The following is a 26,803-nucleotide window of genomic DNA, read 5'->3' on the forward strand; positions in this document are numbered from 1 at the left end:
AATGCCAACAGTAGCATTTTAATCTGTGAATAGGTACTAAACTATGGGCCAGCAGCAAGAGGGCAACTGACCTGGAGACTTGGCAGGAACTCCCTGAAGCATCGTTTATTGGGTAAAATGCACAGACTTAGGGTAGCACAGAACCAGACATCAGCAGTTGGAAGAAGAATCTTGACCTTGGGCTATGAGGCTTTTAAGCTGCGTGGTTAGTATAGATACACAACAGCAATGTGATATGGTGGCACTTTGGCTTCAACCCTGGTCTGCCAATTCAGTGTTCATGGTTGAAGAAGTTCAACCCATTACCTGGCATGATCAGGCCAAGCTTTGGGGTTGACTAGGATTGATTGCCTTAAGCACTGAGCTCAGCTGGTTTCTGTGGAGGTTTGCAGGAGGCCAAGTCCTTTTCTGGGATGCCAGCCTTCAGGGAATCAGTCTTGGAGAAGGTAATCTTAGCATTCATAGACGATGGAATCACTGAGATGAGCAAGCAATAGGAGACTAGTAGGAATGACCAAAGAGATCTAGAAAAGAATAAAATAGAACTTCTAAATATGATAACTATAGTTATTGAAATAAAAAAGCCTCAATGGAGAAAATGAACAGAAAATTAGACACAACTAAAGGTAGAATTATTGGAAACATATTCAAAGAAATAGAATGCACCCAGAGAAAGGAGATAGAAAATGTGGTAGAAAATTTGAGAGAACATTCAATGAGAAAATACACCAAAATTCTAAAAAGGATTCTCGAAAGTTTTGGTAATGGACAATGGTGATGGTAGCACAGCATGGTGAATGTAATTAACAGCACTGAATTATATATTTATATGTGGTTAAAAAGAGAAATTTTAGGTCGCATATATGTTACTAGAATAAAAATTTTTTAAAAATCCATGGAGCTGCACAACACTATGAATGAACCTTAAGTTAAGCCATGGACTATAGTTAATAACCTAGTTATAAAAATGTGCTTTCATCAGTTGTAGCAAAAATACCACACCAATGCAAGGTGTTAATAGTAGCATATAGGAATCCTGTATTTTATGCATGATTGTTCTGAAACTCACCATAACTTTTCTAATTAAAAAAAAATCCCCATACATTTAGAAACCACACATTTAAATATCTAGAGGATTAAAGAAGAAATCATAATGGGACTGAAAATGATAGATGACCCGTAGTTGGAAATCTTCCATTTCCAGTGTCTATGCCCTTGACCTAAGGAGGAGGGAGGATCTTGAGGGTTTGACAGAGCTCTGTGAAGCTCCAAAGAAGGATTGATCCTGAAGCAATTAAGGCAAAAGCAACTAAATCCCTGACCTGTGGAGACTGCAGTTTTTTTTATTGATTGGTCAAATAGTTTAAATTCCCTAGCTCAGGTTGCTTTTTCTCTAACTCAGGATAAAAACTTCCCTATGTTGCATTACATAAAGCTGGGAAAAGAGCCCGTTGAACAGACCTTGCTGATTTGGATGGAAGCCCTTACCTGGCTTCAGTGATGCCTGCTGGAGTACAAGCACCAAGGAGGCATCTGTAGTTTGTTATATGGATACTAGCATGTAGGCAGGGCCTCTGGGTACCACAGGGAAGGGCCTGTGATGTCTGAAGGCAGCTGGCTGTAATTTAATTGCCAGGAAGGTCGTCTTAGTCTTCCACTGACATGTACGGACTGACACCTTAGACGACTTTGAACTGGAGAGCTGACGGAGGGGACCGTGCCCTAGCTTCTCTTGCTTTCCTTCCAAACTACTTTTATTTCCTCTACTTCCAGCTCCCATTTACCCTTGAGGAGGGCAGGATGGGAGAAGCCCATGTTCATTTCCCTGCCTTAACAGCAGATTGCTAAGAATCCGAGGAACATAGCTGGGCCAAGCACTGTGCAAACCTGCAAGTCCAGTGAGCACTTGGTGTTTTCATCCTAGCACTAACCTTTCAGAATGCAGACCTGAAGAAATTCTAGGCTGCTTTCTTCAGTCAAAGGCCCGTAATGGCAGGGTAGGACTCTTTAATCTGAATTATTTTTCAGCTTCTTAAAACTAGAACCCAAGTCTGTAAGACTAGGGAGTCTTTCATCTAATTCTAGTTCACTGAATCTAAGTACTTCATATCATTAATTGAACTGACTTGTTCAAAATTAATGATTAATCGAAAAACTATAGTGCAAACACAGATCTTCCCACCTCCTCCCCAAATGTGAATGATTAAATACAGAAAACTGCTACACGAGCCAAAATGCTGATTATTTAAATCTCTTGTGGATTATGTATAAATTCAAACTCTTTAACCTGAGCTTTTGTGCAGATGGAATTGAACTTGCTTAAGGTGTTAGAACTAGAAGGCTCTGTTAGGCTTTCTTATCTAAATTTTGAAGTACAGCTAACTTTCCTGGAAGCAGAAACTGCGTGGTGTGCCATTTTCAGATAGTTAAAAGCTGGTTATTTACTCCTCAACACAGAATAAATTTATGAACAAACAAATGATACCTATAACCAAATCCTGCAACCGAATTAAGGTAAACGTGCTCTCCTTACACTTTATATGAAATATAGGAAGTTCAAAAGGCAGAGAAAAGAGGCATCTTTCTCCTCTTTAAAGGCAATTTTCAAAAATGAATTGACTTAAATTTTACTATGTCTGAATAGTATCAATAAAAAGAACAGCTGTAATACACCACATGGATAAATGGAGACACAAAATTACCAAATCTTACTCAAGCAATATCTAGATTCTAAAATAAGGAGGTGAGAAAACACAGATGCATTACTTGAGGCAAGAAAATGATCCATACGGTGAGTATTCTTTCCTACTCCTGACAAAATGGATATTATTTTCCTTTCTATTTTCGAACTTGCCTCTGGCCAATACTGTAATTAAAATGTCTTCCTCCAAGGAATTTGAAGTGCTATAGAAACGTGGTCTAATTAAATCTCATCACATCCCTGTAAGGTCTGAAGCTCCAGGCCCCTGCCTCTGCCCGGGCAGTCTGATGTAGGTGCACGCTGCAGCTCTTTCTCCAGTGGCTTTTGGAAAGTGACAGCTGCTGTCGAAACCAGCGTCCCTTTCCCAGAAGCTGTAAATACAGCATCTCTTCAGTGCCAGGATCAGTGTTTGCCAGCTGAAGGTCTAAAAAAGCAATCAATCAGCTTCTATATACATAATCTGCATACTCATTCTTCTGCATAATGCTCTGTTGCCTCAATTACGGCTAGAACCAAGTCTCTGGATAGGTAGAAGCGTGTTTTAAGAGACTTTCAGCCAATTCATCTTTCTAAATTAATCTTTTTTTTTTTGTCCTTAGGTGTTACTCTGTTCCTATTACCACTCTACTTGCTTTTTCTACATCTTTACAGTTTTATCTCTTGCGAAATGGGGAGAGAGGAATTACATGCACAGCCCATTGTTTGGTGGTATTACTGATTATTTGGTGGAACTCTGATCATAATAGTGACAAACATTTTCTTGGCCATTCCAGCCCCAGCACCATGTTGGGTAGCACTGTCTAATATAACTCTAGATTTGTTTTCTGTGCTGGGAAATTTGAGCAACCAGAATGTTAGCTGTCCCATAGTAAGTGTAAGCATCTAATAAATGGATTTTTGGATGAGTTTTATCCAAGGGTTAGTTAATTTCTTTATCTTCCCATCTGTTAGGTTCTCCTTATTCATATGATTGTCTGAGGTGATAGAATATTGAGACAGGCTTCTAATGAAAATTTGGAGAGCCAGTGCTCTAAAAATCCTAAAGGATATTATTCGTTTTATTTACTGTACAAGCTAATAGTTTATAGAACATTTTGGCACACTCAGTTTGATCTTTAAAACAGTACTATTTAGAAGTACTATGAAGAAGACATGGTGGTAACATAATGAAATGAAGTTCAGAGAGGTTGAGTAATTTTTTTCAAGATCACAAATATCAAATGCAGGTTTTCTGCTAACAATATCATTTTTTCTACTCTCATCTATCCATATCCATTCTTCTTCCATTACCATCTATTATTCATTCAGTGATTATTTACTTTATTTCTTTTTATTTGTGCCAGACATATGCTAGGGCCTAGATATACAAAGATGGACAAGACACTGTTTTAACCCTCAATAAATGACATTTTATCAGGGAAGCAGTCATCTACAGGATTAATGCAATACTGTGGTCTGAGGCTGTAGCAGTTGGTATGTCCTAGGTGGAGAGATGAGGGAATTTTTGTATTAGAAATTCAATGATAAAAAGGAGAAGAGCATAGACAGAAGAGAAAGGTACAGAGTTATGAACCAAGATGTGGTGTCTGGAGAACTCTGAATGGGTTGGGAAGTAGCAGAGGAGGAAGGTGAAGAGACCACCAGGGAGCATGTCAGAGAAAGCCTTGTTATATCATTCTAGGGAGGTTGGGCTTTGGTCCTGAAGGCCATGGGAAGTCACTGAAATCTTGCAAGCAGGAAAGCGTCATGATCAAATCTGCTGGTTTTACAAGGCTCCCTCTGTGTCAACTTTGCACCTATCAAATTGGCAAAAAATGGGGGGAAATGAACATTCTTCATACTAGAGAGAGAATGCACCAAAGTGAAAATCCTCATAAAATGGTAGCAAAAGCATAGTGATACATTCTTGCTGGAAAGAACTTTGGCAATATGTGTTAAGAGCCTTAAAATGTTCACTTTTATTTGACTCAGTAAGTCCATTTATGCAAATATATTTCAGGAAAACAATCTCAACTAAAATGATATTTTGGGGCAAACTAAAATGATATTTTGGGGCAAAGATACTTCCATGATTGCTTTTTTTTAAAAAAATTAAAAAATTGTTTTAAACATAACAACATACAAACATGAACATTCTTACCATATGATCTTTCCATTCTTGGTAAATAATCAGTAACTCACAATATCATCACATAGCTGCATATTCTTTATCATGATCATTTCTTAGAACATCTGCATCAATTCAGAAAAATAAATGAAAAGAAAAAAGAAAAAAACTCACACATACCATACCTCTTACCCCTCCCTCTCTTTGGTTGCTAGTATTTCCATCTATCCAATGTATTTTAGCCTTGGTTTCCCCTATTTTTTTTCTATACCCCTTATCACTCCCTTTCATTGATCACCAGCATTTCAATCTACTAAATTTATTTTAACATTCGTTCCCCCTATTATTTATTTATTTTTAATCCTTATGTTTTACTCATCTGTTGATACCGTAGACAAAAGGAGCATCAGACATAAGGTTTTCCCAATCATACAGTCACATTGTGAAAGCTGTATCATTATACAATTATCTTCAAGAAACATGGCTACTGGAACACAGTTCTACATTTTCAGGCACTTCACTCCAGCCTCTCCAATAGACCTTAAATGAAAAGATGAGATCTATATAATGTGTAAAAATGTCCTCCAGGATAACCTCTCAATTCTCTCTCAGCCACTGACACTTTATTTTTTTTATTAATTAAAGGAAAAAAAAAGAAATTAACACAACATTTAGAAATCATTCCATTCTACATATGCAATCAGTAATTCTTAACATCATCACATAGATGCATGATCATCATTTCTTAGTACATTTGCATCGATTTAGGAAAAGAACTAGCAAAACAACAGAAAAAGATATAGAATGTTAATATAGAGAAAAAAATATAAATAATAATAATAATAAAAAAGACACAAACAAACAAACGAAAAAAAAACTAGCTCAGATGCAGCTTCATTCAGTGTTTTAACATAATTACATTACAATTAGGTATTATTGTGCTGTCCATTTTTGAGTTTTTGTATCTAGTCCTGTTGCACAGTCTGTATCCCTTCAGCTCCAATTACCCATTATCTTACCCTGTTTCTAACTCCTGATGGTCTCTGTTACCAATGACATATTCCAAGTTTATTCTCGAATGTCGATTCACATCAGTGGGACCATACAGTATTTGTCCTTTAGTTTTTGGCTAGACTCACTCAGCATAATGTTCTCTAGGTCCATCCATGTTATTACATGCTTCATAAGTTTATTCTGTCTTAAAGCTGCATAATATTCCATCGTATGTATATACCACAGTTTGTTTAGCCAGTCGTCTGTTGATGGACATTTTGGCTGTTTCCATCTCTTTGCAATTGTAAATAATGCTGCTATAAACATTGGTGTGCAAATGTCCGTTTGTGTCTTTGCCCTTAAGTCTTTTGAGTAGATACCTAGCAATGGTATTGCTGGATCGTATGGCAATTCTATATTCAGTTTTTTGAGGAACCGCCAAACTGCCTTCCACAGTGGTTGCACCATTTGACATTCCCACCAACAGTGGATAAGTGTGCCTCTTTCTCCACATCCTCTCCAGCACTTGTCATTTTCTGTTTTGTTGATAATGGCCATTCTGATGGGTGTGAGATGATATCTCATTGTGGTTTTGATTTGCATTTCTCTAATGGCCAGGGACATTGAGCATCTCTTCATGTGCCTTTTGGCCATTTGTATTTCCTCTTCTGAGAGGTGTCTGTTCAAGTCTTTTTCCCATTTTGTAATTGGGTTGGCTGTCTTTTTGTTGTTGAGTTGAACAATCTCTTTATAAATTCTGGATACTAGACCTTTATCTGATATGTCGTTTCCAAATATTGTCTCCCATTGTGTAGGCTGTCTTTCTACTTTCTTGATGAAGTTCTTTGATGCACAAAAGTGTTTAATTTTGAGGAGCTCCCATTTCTTTCTTTCTTTCTTCAGTGCTCTTGCTTTAGGTTTAAGGTCCATAAAACCGCCTCCAATTGTAAGTTTCATAAGATATCTCCCTAGATTTTCCTCTAACTGTTTTATGGTCATAGACCTAATGTTTAGATCTTTGATCCATTTTGAGTTAACTTTTCTATAGGATGTGAGATACGGGTGCTCTTTCATTCTTTTGCATATGGATATCCAGTTCTCTAGGCACCATTTATTGAAGAGACTGTTCTGTCCCAGGTGAGTTGGCTTGACTGCCTAATCAAAGATCAAATGTCCATAGATGAGAGGGTCTATATCTGAGCACTCTATTCGATTCCATTGGTCGATATATCTATCTTTATGCCAATACCATGCTGTTTTGACCACTGTGGCTTCATAATATGCCTTAAAGTCCGGCAGCGTGAGACCTCCAGCTTCGTTTTTTTTCCTCAAGATACTTTTAGCAATTCGGGGCACCCTGCCCTTCCAGATAAATTTGCTTATTGGTTTTTCTATTTCTGAAAAATAAGTTGTTGGGATTTTGATTGGTATTGCATTGAATCTATAAATCAATTTAGATAGGATTGACATCTTAACTGTATTTAGTCTTCCAATCCATGAACATGGTATGCCCTTCCATCTATTTAGGTCTTCTGTGATTTCTTTTAACAGTTTTTTGTAGTTTTCTTTGTATAGTTTTTTTTTCTCTTTAGTTAAATTTATTCCTAGGTATTTTATTCTTTTAGTTGCAATTGTAAATGGGATTTGTTTCTTGATTTCCCCCTCAGCTTGTTCATTGCTCGTGTATAGAAATGCTACAGATTTTTGAATGTTGATCTTGTAACCTGCTACTTTGCTGTACTCATTTATTAGCTCTAGTAATTTTGTTGTGGATTTTTCCGGGTTTTCGAAGTAGTTTTGTTGTGAATTTTCCAGGTTTTCGACGTATAGTATCATACCGTCTGCAAACAGTGATAGTTTTACTTCTTCCTTTCCAATTTTGATGCCTTGTATTTCTTTTTCTTGTCTAATTGCTCTGGCTAGAACCTCCAACACGATGTTGAATAACAGTGGTGATAATGGACATCCTTGTCTTGTTCCTGATCTTAGGGGGAACGTTTTCAATTTTTCCCCATTGAGGATGATATTAGCTGTGGGTTTTTCATATATTCCCTCTATCATTTTAAGGAAGTTCCCTTGTATTCCTATCCTTTGAAGTGTTTTCAACAGGAAAGGATGTTGAATCTTGTCAAATGCCTTCTCTGCATCAATTCAGATGATCATGTGATTTTTCTGCTTTGATTTGTTGATATGGTGTATTACATTAATTGATTTTCTTATGTTGAACCATCCTTGCATACCTGGGATGAATCCTACTTGGTCATGATGTATAATTCTTTTAATGTGCTGTTGGATTCGATTTGCTAGAATTTTATTGAGGATTTTTGCATCTATATTCATTAGAGAGATTGGTCTATAGTTTTCTTTTTTTGTAATATCTTTGCCTGGTTTTGGTATGAGGGTGATGTTGGCTTCATAGAATGAATTAGGTATCTTTCCCTCCACTTCAGTTTTTTTGAAGAGTTTGAGGAGAGTTGGTACTAATTCTTTCTGGAATGTTTGGTAGAATTCACATGTGAAGCCGTCTGGTCCTGGAGTTTTCTTTTTGGGAAGCTTTTGAATGACTGATTCAATTTCTTTACTTGTTATTGGTTTGTTGAGGTCATCTATTTCTTCTTGAGTCAAAGTTGGTTGTTCATGTCTTTCCAGGAACCCGTCCATTTCATCTACATTGTTGTATTTATTAGCGTAAAGTTGTTCATAATATCCTGTTATTACCTCCTTTATTTCTTTGAGGTCAGTGGTTATGTCTCCTCTTCCATTTCTGATCTTATTTATTTGCATCCTCTCTCTTCTTCTTTTTGTCAATCTTGCTAAGGGCCCATCAATCTTATTGATTTTCTCATAGAACCAACTTCTGGTCTTATTGATTTTCTCTATTGTTTTCATGTTTTCAATTTCATTTATTTCTGCTCTAATCTTTGTTATTTCTTTCCTTTTGCTTGCTTTGGGGTTAGTTTGCTGTTCTTTCTCCAGTTCTTCCAAGTGGATAGTTAATTCCTGCATTTTTGCCTTTTCTTCTTTTCTGATATAGGCATTTACGGCAATAAATTTCCCTCTTAGCACTGCCTTTGCTGCGTCCCATAGGTTTTGATATGTTGTGTTTTCATTTTCATTCACCTTGAGATATTTACTAATTTCTCTTGCAATTTCTTCCTTGACCCACTGGTTGTTTAAGAGTGTGTTGTTGAGCCTCCACGTATTTGTGAATTTTCCGGCACTCCGCCTATTATTGATTTCCAACTTCATTCCTTTATGATCCGAGAAAGTGTTGTGTATGATTTCAGTCTTTTAAAATTTGTTAAGACTTGCTTTGTGACCCAGCATATGGTCTATCTTTGAGAATGATCCATGAGCACTTGAGAAAAAGGTGTATCCTGCTGTTGTGGGATGTAATGTCCTATAAATGTCTGTTAAGTCTAGCTCATTTATAGTAATATTCAAATTCTCTATTTCTTTATTGATCCTCTGTCTAGATGTTCTGTTCATTGATGAGAGTGATGAATTGAAGTCTCCAACTATTATGGTATATGTGTCTATTTCCCTTTGCAGTGTTTGCAGTGTATTCCTCATGTATTTTGGGGCATTCTGGTTCGGTGCATAAATATTTATGATTGTTATGTCTTCTTGTTTAATTGTTCCTTGTATTAGTATATAATGTCCTTCTTTGTCTCTTTTAACTGTTTTACATTTGAAGTCTAATTTGTTGGATATTAGTATAGCTACTCCTGCTCTTTTCTGGTTGTTATGTGCATGAACTACCTTTTCCCAACCTTTCATTTTCAACCTATGTTTATCTTTGGGTCTAAGATGTGTTTCCTGTAGACAGCATATAGAAGGATCCTGTTTTTTAATCCATTCTGCCATTCTATGTCTTTTGATTGGGGAATTCAGTCCATTAACATTTAGTGTTATTACTGTTTGGATAATATTTTCCTCTACCATTTTGCCTTTTGTATTATATATATCATATCTGATTTTCCTTCTTTCTACACTCTTCTCCATACCTCTCTCTTCTGTCTTTTCGTTCTGACTCTAGTGCTCCCTTTAGTATTTCTTGCAGAGCTGGTCTCTTGGTCACAAATTCTCTCAGTGACTTTTTGTCTGAGAATGTTTTAGTTTCTCCCTCATTTTTGAAGGACAATTTTGCTGGATATAGAAGTCTTGGTTGGCAGTTTTTGTCTTTCAGTAATTTAAATATATCATCCCACTGTCTTCTAGCTTCCATGGTTTCTGCTGAGAAATCTACACATAGTCTTATTGGGTTTCCCTTGTATGTGATGGATTGTTTTTCTCTTGCTGCTTTCAAGATCCTCTCTTTTTCTTTGACCTCTGACATTCTAACTAGTAAATGTCTTGGAGAACGCCTATTTGGGTCTATTCTCTTTGGGGTGCGCTGCACTTCTTGGATCTGTAATTTTAGGTCTTTCATAAGAGTTGGGAAATTTTCAGTGATAATTTCTTCCATTAGTTTTTTTCCTCCTTTTCCCTTGTCTTCTCCTTCTGGGACACCCACAACACGTATATTTGTGCGCTTTATATTGTCATTCAGTTCCCTGATCCCCTGTTCGAATTTTTCCATTCTTTTCCCTGTAGTTTCTGTTTCTTTCTGGAATTGATATGTTCCATCCTCCAATGCACTAATTCTAGCTTCTGTCTCTTTAAATCTACCATTGTAGGTATCCATTGTTTTTTCCTTCTTTTCTACTTTGTCCTTCACTCCCATAAGTTCTGTGATTTGTTTTCTCAGCTTTTCTATTTCTTCTTTTTGTTCAGCCCATGTCTTCTTCATGTCCTCCCTCAATTTATTGATTTGGTTTTTGAAGAGGTTTTCCATTTTTGTTCGTATATTCAGCATTAGTTGTCTCAGCTCCTGTATCTCATTTGAACTATTGGTTTGTTCCTTTGACTGGGCCATATCTCCATATCTTCAGTTTTCCGAGCGTGATCCATTATCTTCTGCTGGCGTCTGGGCATTTAATCAGATTTCCCTGGGTGTGGGACCCAGCAGGTTGAAAGATTTTTCTGTGAAATCTCTGGGCTCTGTTTTTCTTATCCTGCCCAGTAGGTGGCACTCGTGGCGCTCGTCTGTCTGCGGGTCTCACCAGTAAAAGATGCTGTGGCTCCTTTAACTTTGGAAAACTCTCGCTGTAGGGAAGGGTCGCCAGCCGAAGCAGCTTGGGGGAGTGCCAATCCAAATCTCCCAGCCGGCCCGGGAATCCGCGCGTGGGGAGGGTTGCTGGCCTCCGCAGCTTGTGGGAGCGCCTGTCCAAATTTCCCAGCCGGCTCGTGGTGCCAAGCGTGGTGGTGGGGCGCCGGCCTCCGTGGCTTGGGGGAGCGCCTGTCCAAATTTCCCAGCTGGCCTGGGGTGCCAAGCGTGGTGGGGGGGGTGCCGGCCGCTGCGGCTTGGGGGAGTGCCTATCCACCGTTCCCAGCCGGACCGGGAAGCCACGTGTTTGGAACGGACCCCGGTCGCCGGTCTCCGTGGCTTGGGGGATCTCCTATCCAATTCTCCCAGCTGTTCAGGGGGGCCGCGCATGGGGGGGGACGCCAGCCGCCGCCGCTTGAGGGGATCACCTGTCCAATTCTCCCAACCGGCCCAGGAAGGAGGGAGGGAGGGACTCCGGCCGCCTGCCGCCCCGGCCTGGGAAGCTCGCGCCCCTTGGTGATTTCACCACAGCGGGTTCTCCCAGCCAGTCAGCTGTTCCAGAATGGGGTACGCTGTCTTCTTCGTCTCTGTCATAGCTCCGGGAGCTGTTCTGTACCGTTTCTACTTCCCTAGGAGCTGTTCTGGAGGAGGAACTAAGACCCGCGTGTCTTACTAAGCCGCCATCTTCTCCGGAAGTCCTGACACTTTATTTTGTCTCATTTTTCTCATCCCCCTTTTGGTGTAGATGGTTTTCTAATTTCTTGATGCTAAGTTCCAGCTCATTCTAGGATTTCTGTCCCACGTTCCCAGGAAGGTTTATACCTGTGGGAGTCATATCCCACGTAGAGAGGGGTAGGACAGTGAGTTTGCTTGTTGTGTTGGCTGAGAGAGAGAGGTCACATCTGAGCAACAAAAGAAGTTCTCTGGGGGTGACCCTAGGCCTAATTTTAAGTAGGCTTAGCCTATCCTTTGTGGGGATAAGTTTCATATGAACAAACCCCAAGATTGAGGGCTTTGCCTGTTGCTTTGGTTGCTTGCATGGCTTGTGAGAATATCAGGAGTCTAATGATCCCTCCACATGGGGAAGTTATATTTTCCCCCTTTCTCACCATTTCCCGAAGGGGACTTTCAAAATACTTTTTTATTCACTGTTCAAATCACTCTGCGATTTATTGGGGCATCACTCTGGACAAACTTACAAAATCTCATGCCCTACTCAAGGTTCGATGTACTTATGGTATTCGGTTAAACTAACCACATAACTTACTAGTCAAATTATACATTTTGTACCAGATAAATATTTTTTGCTTTAGTCTTACACATAAGTTAAAGTTTTAAAATATGAATGACTATCTATTTTCAACACCCTGAAATATTGATATTCCTTTGTTCTTCCTCATGCAAAAACATTTTTTAATTTGTACATTTAAGCATGACTGCTTTTTAATAGCAAGACACTATAAATAACCTAAAATGTCCAACAATAGGGTAATAGTTAAGGAAATAGTATGGTGTCCCTTTATAATGAAGTTGAGGAAAGTTTAAAATACTATGATGTAGTCAATGATTGCACAATATTTTTGCTACCTAACATCCATTCACTGTTATTTTAATAAAAAAAACCTCTGATTTCTTTCTGGCACCAAGGGTGGAACGTGTGACCCAGGTTAAGCCAATCAGCACATTCCATCCACCCTGATCGCAATGACTAGTTCAGGGAGATCATGTGACCTAAACCGCCTAATCATAATGAATCTCAAAACTCATGATACTGACACAAAGATGCATCCATTTTCTTGTTAGATGTGCACAAGTTTGTGGCAGTTCGTTATATAGCAGCAGAAAGCTAATACAAACTGAAAGTTTAAGCATGTTTAACCAGACCCTAGGAATGGTAACATTTTATTATCGAATTAATACAAAAACATGGAGTATGTGATAAGACATGGGCTGCCTTTTTAGCACTATTTGCCTTTTGAAGACATGTCAACTCAGCACTTTACGAATTAAATGGGTATAGATAAGATTTATTTTGAGAAATTTTCCTCTTACCTCTATCATGTAAATATACAAGATTGAGATGGTGCAACAAAATATTAAAGAAGTCCCCAAAGATTCAGAATTAATCCTGTCATCACACTCCAACGTACCCTTGTAATTGAAATGGAAAAATGTCAGTTTTCCTCCAGACTTCCAAAGGTCCAGGATTGTGAAATTGATTTAGGGAGCAAAATGCAGCCAGAATATGAATTTGCTGATTTGATTCATGTGACTCGGAGCAGAGCCTCTTAAAGTTAATTCTTCTAAAAACAGAGGTGGCAAGGTTGAGTTCCAAATTTTAATCATTCTAAGCTTGCCATGTGGTAAAGAACTGACAGATTGGACAAAATAGGAAGTGAATATATTAGATAAATGCTTGTTGCTTGGGTGTAGATTTTATCCTCTATTTGTCTAAGGAATATTTCAAGACACATTTGGCCATTTGGGGATATTAAGGTTGAAGGTAACTGACACTCCTCAGGGTCAATGCTGTTCCCTGCAAAACACAATAAAAGCCTGCAGGAGACTGAAGGCTCTATGAGAAAATTAAGTATTGATTGAGAAGTAGATATGATGTTGTGTAATATAGTTATTAGACTCAGTTCAGTGCTGTTAATTCGAGGTCTTGCACTTTCTCGGAAGACTACGCCAGTTAACAATATATTATTGAAGCCTGGGGAGCTTTCATACTTGGCACACATGATTGCTGCATCCTCTTCTCACAACTGTGGAAGACTGCTTTGCCCAATCAATATGCTTTTATTGAACCCAAGTTAATATCACCACTCAGCTCAAATCTGATCACTTTCAGGAGTTTGTGGTACTTGGCAAAGTCAACTTTCCTTCCAGGTGCTCTCTTCCAGTCCAGAAACTACGAATCCTGAATTTGACCATCGCAGTTTCTAGTTCCTATTACTTACACTGGAACCTCAGAAAAGGAGAAGAAAAGGAATTCATTCTTTTGCATTTAGTGCCTCTATATGCCCTAAAGGCAATTAGGGCAGTGCCATTTTCAACAGAATTGAAGCTGACAAGATCTCTGAACAGGGGAATGGATGGAAAGTGTCTGTAACTCAACAACATGGAAAAATCCCCCATAAAGTCTTAGAGCTGGAAAAGGCCTCAGAAACTATCTAGTCCAGTTCTTTCATTTTACAGATGAGAAAATCCATATCCAAAGTGGCTCAAGCTTCATAGCTGACCAGTGATAGAACTGGGAATGTAATTTGGATATCTTGACTCTGAATCTAGTTCTTTCCACTGCATATTCTGCCTGCACAATTGTCTGCCTGTAGTAGATAGCAATAGCATCAGAATAAACAATTGCTTTATTTGTATTTATCAGAATTTAAATTTACATTAGACAACTTTCCTCTGACCCTTAAATGCCATATACATATAATATGCAGACTTCCTGGAAACCTTGCACAGGTTCTGATGGCATTTGTAATAACTATTTGGTCCAAAGGGAAGTTCTTAATTATCCCCACTTTACTCATGACAAATTAAGACCCAGAAAATTTAAGTGGTTTGTTATACCATTTGTGATAAGACAGACAGACCTCAAGCCTAGTTCTTTATAGGCTTTACAATGCTCCTTTTATAATTTCTATGCCTCCTCTATTACCTACTCTAACATGTGTGTTTCTATGAAATTGTAAGCATTTATTTTATCTCCCTTCTCCAAGCTGAATGCCCTTGAAAGGCCAAAGTGTGCTGAATATTTTGTCATGCATTTTGACTTAATGCCCACATTTAAAATCGAGGAAAGAACTGTGATATTTCTGGCTTCTCTGGAAATGGCAAGTAATGTGCTGATCACTTTACTCAGTGTTTGCAATCTGTTTCATTAGGCTAATAAGACATACAATATGTGAGTCACTTATTAATCTTTCTAAATTTACATTTGATAATGTTTCTTCCAGCCTGCGCAAATGATTACATAACCTCATTTGAGATCAGGACAGCAATACCTCAGAAGTAGTGTTCCTTCCTCAGCCATCTTTTCTGTGACTAGCTCTTTCTTCCTCAACTAAAATCACTTTCGTTGGCAGGAACTTCCAATGTCGAACTTCCTTGTGAAGTGCCCGCAATTTATCTTACCCAATCAAAATGGGAACAATTCAAGCTTTCTTTATGTTTCCAAAGCTGCCATAAATTTGGGTAATCGATTTTTCAATACCTCGTAAGATCATTGCTTTAGGGAGATTAAAGTGAAGTCTGGGAGCAGTGAATGCAGTGTACCTCCATCATCCTGTTTCAAGTTGCTCCCCATGCGACCTAGAAAACAAGGCTGGAGGAAGACAGCTTTAAATTCCTCATGCTAAATTAGTTCTGAGATGCTCCTGGGCAAAGACTGCCAACTGAACTCTGTTTTGACAGCGGAAATATTTATAATGAAACATAATGAAGTAAAATTTTAGTCCCAAATTGCCTCAACAAGGAAACACTAAAATTACAATTCTGGTTACAGTGACACCTCCAATTTTGAAAATCCTAAGTAATTTTTTTTTAGAAACTTATTTCAGTTGGAGGAAATGAATATTGGCTCAGGATTAGGACATATATACCAGGGGCTTCAAATCTGCTCTGCGGTGTCCCTGCTGACCTCAGACAAGCAAATTAGACTCACCATGTCTCTTTCCTTGTCTTGAGTCAGCCATACTTACCAACAAGTGGTGTCCGGAGGCATATTCTTCAGGATGTCTCTAGAAGTCAAAGGATTGAATGCAGATTAGGAATTTTTTCAGCAGTAATAGCAATTGTAGGACATAATTTTAAAATCCCAGTGCTCTCATCCCGATGGAGGCAATACTCATGTTTTTGAAACTGATTCTCAAGAGCAAAGAAAATATCTGACATAGCTGCTAGTTGCTTTGATCTCTAGTGAATGGATGGTTTATTCCTTTATTCAACAAATATTTATTGCATGCTTATCATGTGCCAGATGTTTTGATTCACACCAAGGATACAAGAGCAAATATGACTGATGTGGTCATTTCTCAATTGGATTTTAAAGTCTGATATATCTGCTTGATTCTCAACTTAAACTCTGTAACCTTGAGGTTGGAGCCATTCACCCTTCTTCAGGACGTTTGCTCCCTTTTCTCACTGTTGGAAGCCTCTGGACTTAGGGTCAACTGCTTTAGTTGTGAATTGGATTGTAAGAAACAGGAACTCCCTTTAGTGAAAAAGGATGTCTATTATAAGGACACATTTGAAACTGAAGTCACCGTGGAGGACCAGCTGTCATATGTCTCTCATGGACCATAAAGACTGCCTTTCTCCAGGCATTTCTGCTTTACTGTCAGCTTCATTCTCCTCTCCATTGCCTGGCTTCCTCTCCCTAGTCATAGTTTCTCCTTTCTTTTAACTCCAGCCTGAATGTTGCCCACCATGGCAGTTCTGGTCCTATCTCATACTGTGTTGGATTTAGCACTCTCTGAACTGGATCAAATTCTCCATGTTTCCTAAGTACTGTGGATTGAGTCCCAGATGTCATGTTCATGTCCTAGCCCTGCTCCTGTGAGTGTGAACTCATTTGTAAATAACATCTCTGATATTCCTCTTTAGATGATGGCAAATAGAATCAGATGGACCTGAATAAGGAATAATCCAGTATAACTAGAGTTTTTATAAGGAGAAGAAATCTAGACAGAGACACAGCCCACTAGCAGGGGGAGTAGGAGTGAGGAGACAGAAGGAAGTAAAAGGAGACAGATTGCCATATGCTAGAGAATCTGTAGGCAAGCCACCATGAGAATGCTACAAACTTTAGCATAGCCTGCCAGTGCCTTGATGTTGGACTTCTTCCTTCCAAAACTGAGCCAGTAAACTTTTGTTTAAGCTATATTTATCAGTCTATGGTGTTCATCACAGCAGACCTGGAAAACTGACGCTAATTAAGATTCAAAGAGGAGAATTCAAGTATCATTATTGTCAGCTCATTATTTCACATCGGGCTGTGCCACTGGTCCCTGCCCAATCTCAGATTGGCTACCCTTAAGCCATGTACCTACCTCTGATCCAGTCAGCATGGCTGGGGCAAGAAGTGGGATCATATGATACAAAACATAGTGACCTAGGCATGGGTATGAGTTGTGTGCCCATGAGTATAGGCAGTCTTGTTTTGCCCTTCCTCCAATGTGACTGAATCCTGCCTTGTAGTTCAGATTCCTAATGACTGTTTTTTGTTTTTTTTTTTGATTGCGCCTATCTTGAGTGATGGAATTGTTTTTGCTTAGTATTTAATCTACTTAGTGGTTAGATATTTTGGCCTTTGAATGCCACCTGACTTAATCTCTACTGGCTGCTTGCCACTTGGACCACGACAAACTGTCTGCCTTGTCTTTTACTTGGTTAGACACCCAAGATCTCTGCATAGGTTTAGAGTTTTTCTAACAGTATCTCATCTGTTCTTGCCTTCATGAGTGACGTATGATTTTAGAATTGCATTTTGAATCTTGTACTTGACTACTTCTCCCTAAGCCTGGTCATGTTTTCATGCACTTTGTCTCCTCTACCACCAAGGTTTTACCAAAGCCCACAAGTCTGTCTAGATTCTTGACCTATGGATGGTCTATCTTGGCCTGTCTATGCCTCTTGAGTCCCTGTTCTAATATGTTGAACCCTAAAATACATAGACTGATAATATCAATGCCCCTATGATATATGAGTCGCAATATCCATAGTTCCTGGGAATTATGTTCTTGGTGCTTTATCAGCTATTCCACACTTAAACTCTTCCCTGGAGTTTCTTCTATTCTATATGTCAGCCTAAAGGTTAAAGCCCTTTACCAGAATGTTCTCATGCACAAACCAAGGCTTGATATCTCTTGGCCATAGGTCACCCTCACCTCTGGGAGGTCTTTGAAGCCCCAGCAGTTCTAACTAGAACCACTAGCCAAGTCAAGGGCACCTTGTATCTACCTCTTGCTTCCACATCCTTGACCCTGTTACACTACTCTCCCAGATTCCATTCCTCTGCCTTCCTTGGTCTTGAAAGCTCCAGAGCTCTGGCTACCATGGCAGTGCCTTAATTCTAGCATTCATCTAGAGTCAAAGTATCTTTTGTACTTTCAGATTCCTCTGATACTCAGAACCTCTTCCCATCTCAGTAATCTCAGAAGTTGTTTTTCTTCGTTGGTAATGGACTTAGCAAGATCTGTTTCTGTGCTGATCCTCAGCCAACTTTCCCTAAAAACTCCAGAGATTTAGAGGCCCATAAGCCTGGTGTATACTCAAGATTGTCCAAGGGTGGCTATACTAAGTGAATTGAATGTGTGCAGTAAATATCAGTGGTCCCCAAGGAAGTCATACTCCCTAATGAGAAACGAAGTCCTCCAAATTTTCGTGTTCCACACTTAGATTGGTTGATGATCCCTATAAAAGATATCAGCATATCCAGCATTTCCAGAGATGACTTTTTAATAGAGTTTTAGGACTATAGGAGGCTTTTATTTCTATATTTTACTATACTATTCTGTTGAGGAAGAATCTGAGCTATCGAGATGATGTCACTCTTTCAGTGTTCCATAGCTAATTAGGGAAGTATTGGAAGTAAACCTAAAGTAAGTCTTAGTGTGTGGCATATGGATGAGTGGAATGAAGGAATTAATACATGAGAGTGTGAGCTAATGATTCTGACCCCTACCCCCACCAGCCTGTTGACTTTCTCACCTTACCTATGGGTATAAAGTTTGGACATTTGTCTGGTATGGTGGGGTTCAGTTCTTCTGTTTCAAAGTCAGATTTTGTCAGCTCTCTCAACTGGCATAAGATGAAGGTACTGATATGTAAGTGCTTTATAAAAGCTAAAATCACTGTAAAAATGCAAGGTTGTGTTTTTCGTTTTGAAAGTATCGATGAATCTGATAACTTAGGACAGTGCCATATATATTCCTCATTTTTGTTTAGCTACCCAATAATGAACCTCTTTTTACATTTAAGTTAATTCCCCATTGTATAAATCTCATTGTAGGCAGGACCCACCTCTCACTATAAAAGAAAAAAAAAAGCCAGGTAATTAATTGCTTTCTCGGTGTCCTTTGCTAGTATGGCACGGGCATGTGATCTACACTCTACCAATCAGATGTACTTACCTCAGACCTGAACCAAGGAGGACCCATTGTGTATGCAGGTAGAGGACTCCATAGTAGCTTCACCTGCTCAATGACAGTGTCCAGTGCCCAATACTGGGATTGGTGGTTGGCATATACAGGTATAAGCATTAGTATTCTGTAGAAGCAGTTACAGCAGCAGCACTGGCCCTCACTGGGCTGGCTTTTGGAGTGACTTTTGTGAGGTTCTTGACTGCTGCCTAGTGTCTTTCATTCCTATGTATTTTCTTGGCCTGGTTTTGTAGCTTCCCTGGCAATTTTGTGAATCAAAATTCTATTAAATTCTATTTTTAATAGAATCAATATTCTATTTAAAAAATTCCTTTTCTGGTTTAAACTGGCCAGAATCAGTTTCTGTTGCCTGAGACAAGGATCCTGATTGATACTGGCAAAGAAAGGTGGAGTCTGGGATTGGTTCTCTGGTTTCACTGAAAAATACATCTAGTGTTATGAGATGGGAATCATGACAGTCTATGGTAGGATTGGCAAAACAACTAAATTGTCACCTGGAAAGGAAGTGCCCCTTGAAGGCAAGGATTAGGGGATCAAATTATGGCTTCCAATAGCATGAAGGTTGTTAGCTAAATTCTACTGTGTAGCAGAATGGTTTGCTTCAACAGCTCTGGCCAGCTTATTAAAGTAAAGGTTGACCAGCTCAAATTCTTAAAATTTTGGCCCATGATACAGTTTGAAACCCAGGGATTTTATTATGGTTGTTCTAAAGGTATGGCTTCACTTTTGAAGCCACAGGATTGAAAGACATGTGAAAATGAAATATAATGTTTGATTCCGGGAAGTTGTTGAAATAAACCATAGCAAAAGCAACAATATGTGTTGAGCACCTACGATGTGCCAGGTACTTTCTCAGATTTTGGGCAAAGAGTAGTCAAAGAAAGTAGACAAAGTTCCAGTTCTTTCTTTTACCGAGTTTTCATTGTAATGTCAGTTGAATTTGTAGTGCTATAGTGAAACTTTAATTATTGCATTAATCAGGTCAAAGTGGAATCCCAAGAATTGGGTTGGTTTGAAGGACCTACTTTGTGTATAGCAGGCAGTCTCTTGAACAGTCATTGTTCAAGAGGCTCACAATGAAATGTTCTTTGTGACAGAGATGGGTCCTCTGCATGGGCCCAGCATCATGGCTTCTCTTGCCAAGACTGACCTGGCTACCACCTGCTCAACTTAACTAATTAGCAGTTACATATCCTGGGGAGACAAGGCAGCCTTTTCTCTGGCAGGTCGATTATGTTATTGTCTCTTCCATCATGGAGAAGACAGGGATTTGTCTTAAGTAGAATAGATTCTTATTCTGGATTTAGATTTGTTCTGCAACCAAGCTGCCTGGGTTCAAATCCTGGTTCTGCCACTTATCAGCTATGCGACCTGGGGCATGTTACATGAATTTCCCATGCTTTAGTTACTGCTGTTCTTACTTAAATCAGCCAGAGATGATTTTTGCAACAAATATTTTCCTGCAACAAATAATCCTGATATTGACAGTACAGGCATTATTAGCACAGTGTTACTACAACTTAACCATATCAGGGTGTGATGTCCAGTCTTGAAAAATGGCCAGAACATTTTGAAATTAATATCTCTTCAGGGACCTGATCATACATATCATGCACAAGAAAAATATTCTCTCAGCCAAATGCAGATTAATGTTTATATTATTAGTGAAATGTTGCTTCTTCCATGCCATTTAGCATTTCAGTAAAATGTTTTGAATTAATTACTTGGAAAATCTATGCTACTTTTCAGGGCATTTTATAATCTGTATTATTAATCGCCTAAAATTTTTTTCTTCCTACTTTATAGAGTCTTTTTTTTTTAATTAAAAAAGGTGTTTTTTAGGAAAGATGATTGGGAGACTAGAAAAACAGGTTTGTAACCTGGAAAGCTAGATTGCAGGAACCACAGTCCATGCCACACCCTGGAAATATCTTGTTGGGAAACTTCCACTGCCACCTCCACCACTGCCACCACTGAACACAACTGCCTCTGCATACTCAACACCATGGACAGCAGTAGACAACTCTGTAATCATCACTTTTTGTATCCTCCTCCTTGACATTGAATGAAATCAATGCTAATAGGATAATATTTTAGCACACGTTACAAATAAGAAAATGATGTTAGGCAATATGATCAAATTCAAGCTAAAGGACAGAAGGTACAACATGGTGGATTGCTGAAAACACAAGTCATTAAGGCCCTGCTTTTAAATCCAATAACTTATTTTCTTTTTTTAATCACAAAGGTCAAGGTTAATCTTGTACAACTACCAAATGTCCTAGGGACATTAACCTTTTTTTGTGCAAAAATTCAGTATTAAGTAGAACTTTTATCTATTTATATGATATTTTAAGCATCATTTTAGTTATACTTATTCTCGATAACATGTTCAAAATTTTAACAGGGGATGAATCCTAATTTTGCCTTATCTATTGTAAATGTTATTTTCACCCATGCAGATAACCAAGCCCTGTTTTTTTATGACACAGCATGAGCTCAGGTCGAGTACGTGAAGTGTGTAGGAAAATACAGTAAAAGGGGAATGCTTTTGTACAGGAAATTTCTTTATTAGAGCTTAATGCATTTCAAAAATCTAACTTTATCTGGTATTAAATAACAATATGGAGTTTTCTTATATTTATTATCTGGTTTCTGCAAATAAGGCTATACTTTCATGTTTGTTATTATACACATTCTTTGCCAATGAAATCTAAGATAGAATAATTTATAAATGTATGTTTATCATTGATTCTACAATATATATTGTATCCAAATGTGTATATAATGCATATATATTTTTAAAAATACCCTTGATCAATGTGCATTTGTGTGTAAATATGTATTCATTCTGTTATTAAACTGATATTATTTTTTCAAAGTAGAATGTGCAGGAGCTTGTGCAGAATTGTGTGCAGATGTAAGTTGACTTCCCTGTGTAGGCTGAACAGATAATTAGAATTGCCACATTTGCTTTACCCTGTGTTAATGCTTTACTTCTCAGTATACACTGATCTCATTGTGCTTTTTTCTACTTATGACTTTTTTTTGATCGGTGAATAAAATCATAGAATTTTTAGAATTAGAAAGGATCTTATGGATCATCTAGTTTGACTCCCTTATGTAAAAACTAAAAAATAGGGTGTTTTAGTTCTCTGTCTGCTAAAACAAATACCATATAGTGGGTTGGCTTAAACAATAGGAATTGATTGACTCAAGCCAATCAGGCATCAGCAAGGCCATACTTTCTCTTTAAAGACTGCAGCATTCTGGGACTGGATGCAGGTGATCCCTGGTCTTTGGCTTTTTTGTCATATGACTAGTGCACATTGTGGCATCATCTTCTTTCTCTTGTGGGTGGGCTTTCGGCTTCTGGCTGCTCCCCTGGGGCTTCTCTCTCAGTCTGACTTTTACTCTGCTTATATGATTCCTGTAATCTGGACTAAAGCCCAGTGTGATTCAGTTGGGCCATACCTTAACTGAAGTAACATCTCGAAGAGATCTTATTTACGGTGGTCCCACACCCACCAGAATGCGAACCAAGACCGAGAACATGTCCAGACTGGGGTACAGATATCCACCACTCAGAAGCACAGAGAAGTCAGCTACTCCCGATCATGTTCACACACCTAAATAATAATAGGGAAGGTCCTTCTTGATCTGCTTTAATGAAGAATTAAGATTCATCTGTAGCAAGCACACCATTTGAAAATACATGTATCATTAAGTGCTTCAAAGTTTTTTTCTTTCAAATCAAATTGATCTTTATCCTGCCTGCCCCATTGTTTATTTATACAAATAATTTGCTTGGAAATTTTCTCTTCATAAGTAAGATAGTGATTTTTTTTCCCATTTAGGTAATTCTCTTATTATCTGAAAAACAGTCTCAAAATAATCTTCTACCCTAACCAAATGGAATCTTCACATTCAAAATTAATAGGTTTCAACTGGTGTGGTTTTACTGAAATTGAAATTCAATGAACTTAAAGGCGCTGAACAGTATTGTGGCCAATTTAATGGAAGAAATAGTAGACAAGTTGCCTGTTAAAGAAGGCTATTTGGAGTTGTACTTATATCCATTAAAATAAAAGCACCATGAAGAAAGGAATTCTGTCTTCTTGACCATGCTTTGTTCCAATGCCAGCCACATGGTAGGTGTTCAAAAAAATTAGTTGAATGAATGAACGATTTAGAAATGGAAACAGCTTTCTAACTTACCTGTTTTCCATTTTACCTACTTCTAGCCTCATTTCTTCTGTTTAGATTATTGGTGGGAAGGCAGGCAGGAGAAGGAAGAAGACAAAAACATGGATTCTTTCTATGTGAATTCTTGATTTTTTAGTACATTGCCCTTATTCCCACCACTTGCTATTTTGTGGCAACCACCTACAATGTTAGTCTATTTGCTCAGTGATGTCAGAGTCCTTGTCTGTCTTTCTCACTGCTGTTTCTCCAGTGTCGAGCATTGTGCCTGGCACATAGTGGATCCTCAACAAATATTAGGGTCAGAGAGAGATCCACCTGTATCCTTTTTCCCTTGGGCAATTTACTTCACTTTATTCAGCCTTGGTTTCCCTGTCTCTTGAAGCTTAAATTATTGTTATGAGGATGAAATGGGTTAAAAGTAAGGCATTTATGGCAGTAGAGATCCAATGAGTATTCTTTTCTTCCTTCATTATTAAACATTTGGGGATTTTGAAGGTTTTCTTCCATTATCTTGAAAAATTTGGAGTTTGTACTCCAGAATAGCAAATGTTCAGGAGAAATTTAGAGGGATGCTAGTGTCTGTCTATACAAGGCCTTGTTGCTATAGGAGGAGACCAGAAAGAAGGAGTCATTCTTCTCACTCCCAGCCTATAGCTCAAACTTTGTCCTGGAAAGGTCTGGGCTTTCCCTGCTCTGGAGACAGTCAACAGGACTTTATTTTCCCAATCCTGAAATTGTAGCTATCGAGCTGAATTATACATGTGTCTTCAGGATTGGGGAGTGACCTCCTTTCTGGAGAGAGCGGGATGCCTGGAGTCAGGGAAAGATAGAGTGCTGACTGTTTGGGGTTTGGTGGGGCCCTGTATCCCCTCAACATAATGTTGTAGGAGGAAGCAAGAGTTTGGGGTGGGGGGTTGCTGAGTGGATTATTGGCGACCAAGCACTAGTGTCTCAATGATAGTCCCTGTAGCCAAGTTAGGTGTGAAGTTAAGAATGCATATCCTAGGGAAAAACTCAAGCTATCACTTCCAAAGAATTCTTTGGGGACATTACTAACTCTGGAACTCTTGTAATACCTTAAAAAAGCTCTTCCTTATGCCCTCCCATATCCCCAAGTCTGCCATAAAAAAGGACTGAGAACTGGATATCCATCCAACTATAGCAGATTGTGGCTGAGTCATATTATATTTAATTTCCTAAATAAAAGATATATATCATTCCTTATACTTTGAGGACTGTAAAGCAAGCACATACTGTCCACCTAGTGAACTGAACAGCTATCTCGGGCACTTTTTACATTGTGTTTTCGTTCTATTCCCTTCCAGACTCTGAGTCCCTGGAGGGCAGAGAAAATATATGGTATATCTTCATACTCCCAGCACACAGCACAATTGAATGAAAGAAAAGACAAATGGTCTCTAGTGGTAATTCAATGATGGGCAAGAAGTTATAGTTCATTCATCACGTGTAGGCAATTTAACTTGACAGTGTACCTGCATGTATAGTCCTGAAAAATGAAGCTATCATTTTTCAGCTTTTGTCCTAATAGGGCAGCTTTTGAAAACCAGCTACCTAATCTTATCTCTGTCTCTTGTGAAAACACCACAAAATATAGCAGCTTTCCTTAGTCTGGTGCTTTGACTCACAAAGATTAGGAGTGGCTCAGGGCAGAGATAGACAGAATTCAGGTAGGGGAGCCTCTGACTTACCATTTTATGGTATCAGACAAAATGGAATTGCAGAAGTATATTATGAAAGGAAATCGAATAATTTTTGCCTTATCTTGCATTTTGCAGTACCTTCCTTTAGTCCAGATAATCAGTTGTGGCCTTGGAGTAGATCCAATATTGAATGGAATTAAATGTTGATTCTGTCAACCTGGTCAAAGGTGGTCTGGTAAATGATATGCCTCAGGCTTTAAAAGCAACCTAAGAAATTTCTCAAAATGCAGAAATAGCTAAGCTACTGTCCTGTATGACAGCAGAAAATAGTTGCTTCTGTCATATATCAGTTGAGCTTTTCATCTTGTCCGAGTCTGGAGCCCACATGTATTTTTATTCCAACTCTGACAGCAGTCAAATTAATGCCAGAGAAAGAAAGCACAGGTGCAGAGAATTGAAATCAGTGGGTAGGAAAGCCAAGGACACTGTGTGTGAGTTGAGCCGTGGCTCTACTGTGAGAGAACCCCTGACCCTATGGACATGACCAGGGTGAGTGCTGCAGGAAATGACTTTAGTGCCTGAAGGCAGACAGAACCGTGTTTGAATTCTTAGTCTGCATTTTACTAGCCTGGTGACCATGGGTAGTTCACTCTCTGAGAGTGAAATTTTTCCCTTGTTGTGGCAAGTAATAATAATCATGCAGGGCTGTTTGGAAGGTGTATGCATATAATACATGTTATTATAATACATAATGTGTTTTGGTTTGCTAAAGCTGTCAGAATCAGAATGCAATATACCAGAAATGGGTTGGCTTTTACAATGGGGATTTATTAGCTTACAACTTACAGTTCTTAGGCCATGCAAATGTCCAACTCAAGGCATCAACAGGGTGATACCTGGACTCTGAAGACAGGCTCCTGGCATCTGAGACATCTCTGTCACATGGGAAGGCACATGCTCACGTCTGCTGGTCCTTCCTTCCAGGGTTTTATTGCTTTCAGCTTCTGGTTTCAGTGGCTTCCTCTCTCAGCTTCCATGGGTCCTCTTTTAGCTTCTCTGAGGCTTTTCTCTATGAGCTTCTCTTAATTTCATCTCTTAGCTTCTCTGGGGTTTCTCCAAGATCTCTGGGCTATTTCTGTGTCCTGTATCCTCTTATAAAGGACCCCGGTAAGGGGATTAAGACCCAACTTTAATGGGTAGGTCACATCTCAATTGAAATAACTTCATCAAAAGGTCCCACCCACAACAGGTCTGTACCCACAGGAATGGATTAAAAGAACATGGCCTTTTCTCGGGTACATTATATCTTCAAACCACCACACATTAAAAAGTGGCAGTTACCAATAGAATCTGTGAATTGTTATTGCAACTGAAGTTTCTATCAGACCCACTATCATCATTCAAGTTAACTTGGTATTCACATACGTTAGTTTTACATGGAAATTTGTTTTGAAATGAACTCTGAGATTCAGAAAATATATTGACTCTTCACAAGCTAGAGAGTTATATCTTTATATTTTGAGACATTGCAGAAAACCCTGTAGAGAGACACACTCATTCCCAAGAGTAAAAATTAGCCGCTGCTTAACTGGACTCCCTTGATTTTCCTTTTGGCTAAAATTTCTAAAGCTGATACATGGTGGACATTTTACTTTATTTTCATGGTAGGAGGAATGGACTGTTTAAGTTGATGGACTCAGTTTCAGATGAGAAATACAATGAAATAATCTCACCCTGTTTTCTCTGTGTTGCCCCGGGTCTCCAGTTCCACGGATGGAGTGAAGGCTATGAGTCAAAGCAATTGGCTTGTGCTGG

At 38.7% G+C, this 26,803-nt stretch overlaps 2 long non-coding RNA genes across 2 annotated transcripts in view; one reads left to right on the top strand and one right to left on the bottom strand.

The window, feature by feature from the left end:
* The window catches only part of LOC143679517 (uncharacterized), a 51,312-nt gene that overhangs the window by 14,789 nt on the left and 9,720 nt on the right, over positions 1–26,803 (top strand). The window lies entirely within an intron of this gene.
* LOC143679516 (uncharacterized) lies at positions 88–26,786 on the bottom strand. The gene is made up of 3 exons (XR_013173810.1): positions 26,722–26,786; positions 15,660–15,698; positions 88–524 (listed from the first exon to the last, which is right to left on the bottom strand). It is a non-coding gene; the product is annotated as an uncharacterized LOC143679516 (long non-coding RNA).

Source organism: Tamandua tetradactyla, chromosome 4, assembly GCF_023851605.1.
Source record: "Tamandua tetradactyla isolate mTamTet1 chromosome 4, mTamTet1.pri, whole genome shotgun sequence".
NCBI lineage: Eukaryota > Metazoa > Chordata > Mammalia > Pilosa > Myrmecophagidae > Tamandua > Tamandua tetradactyla.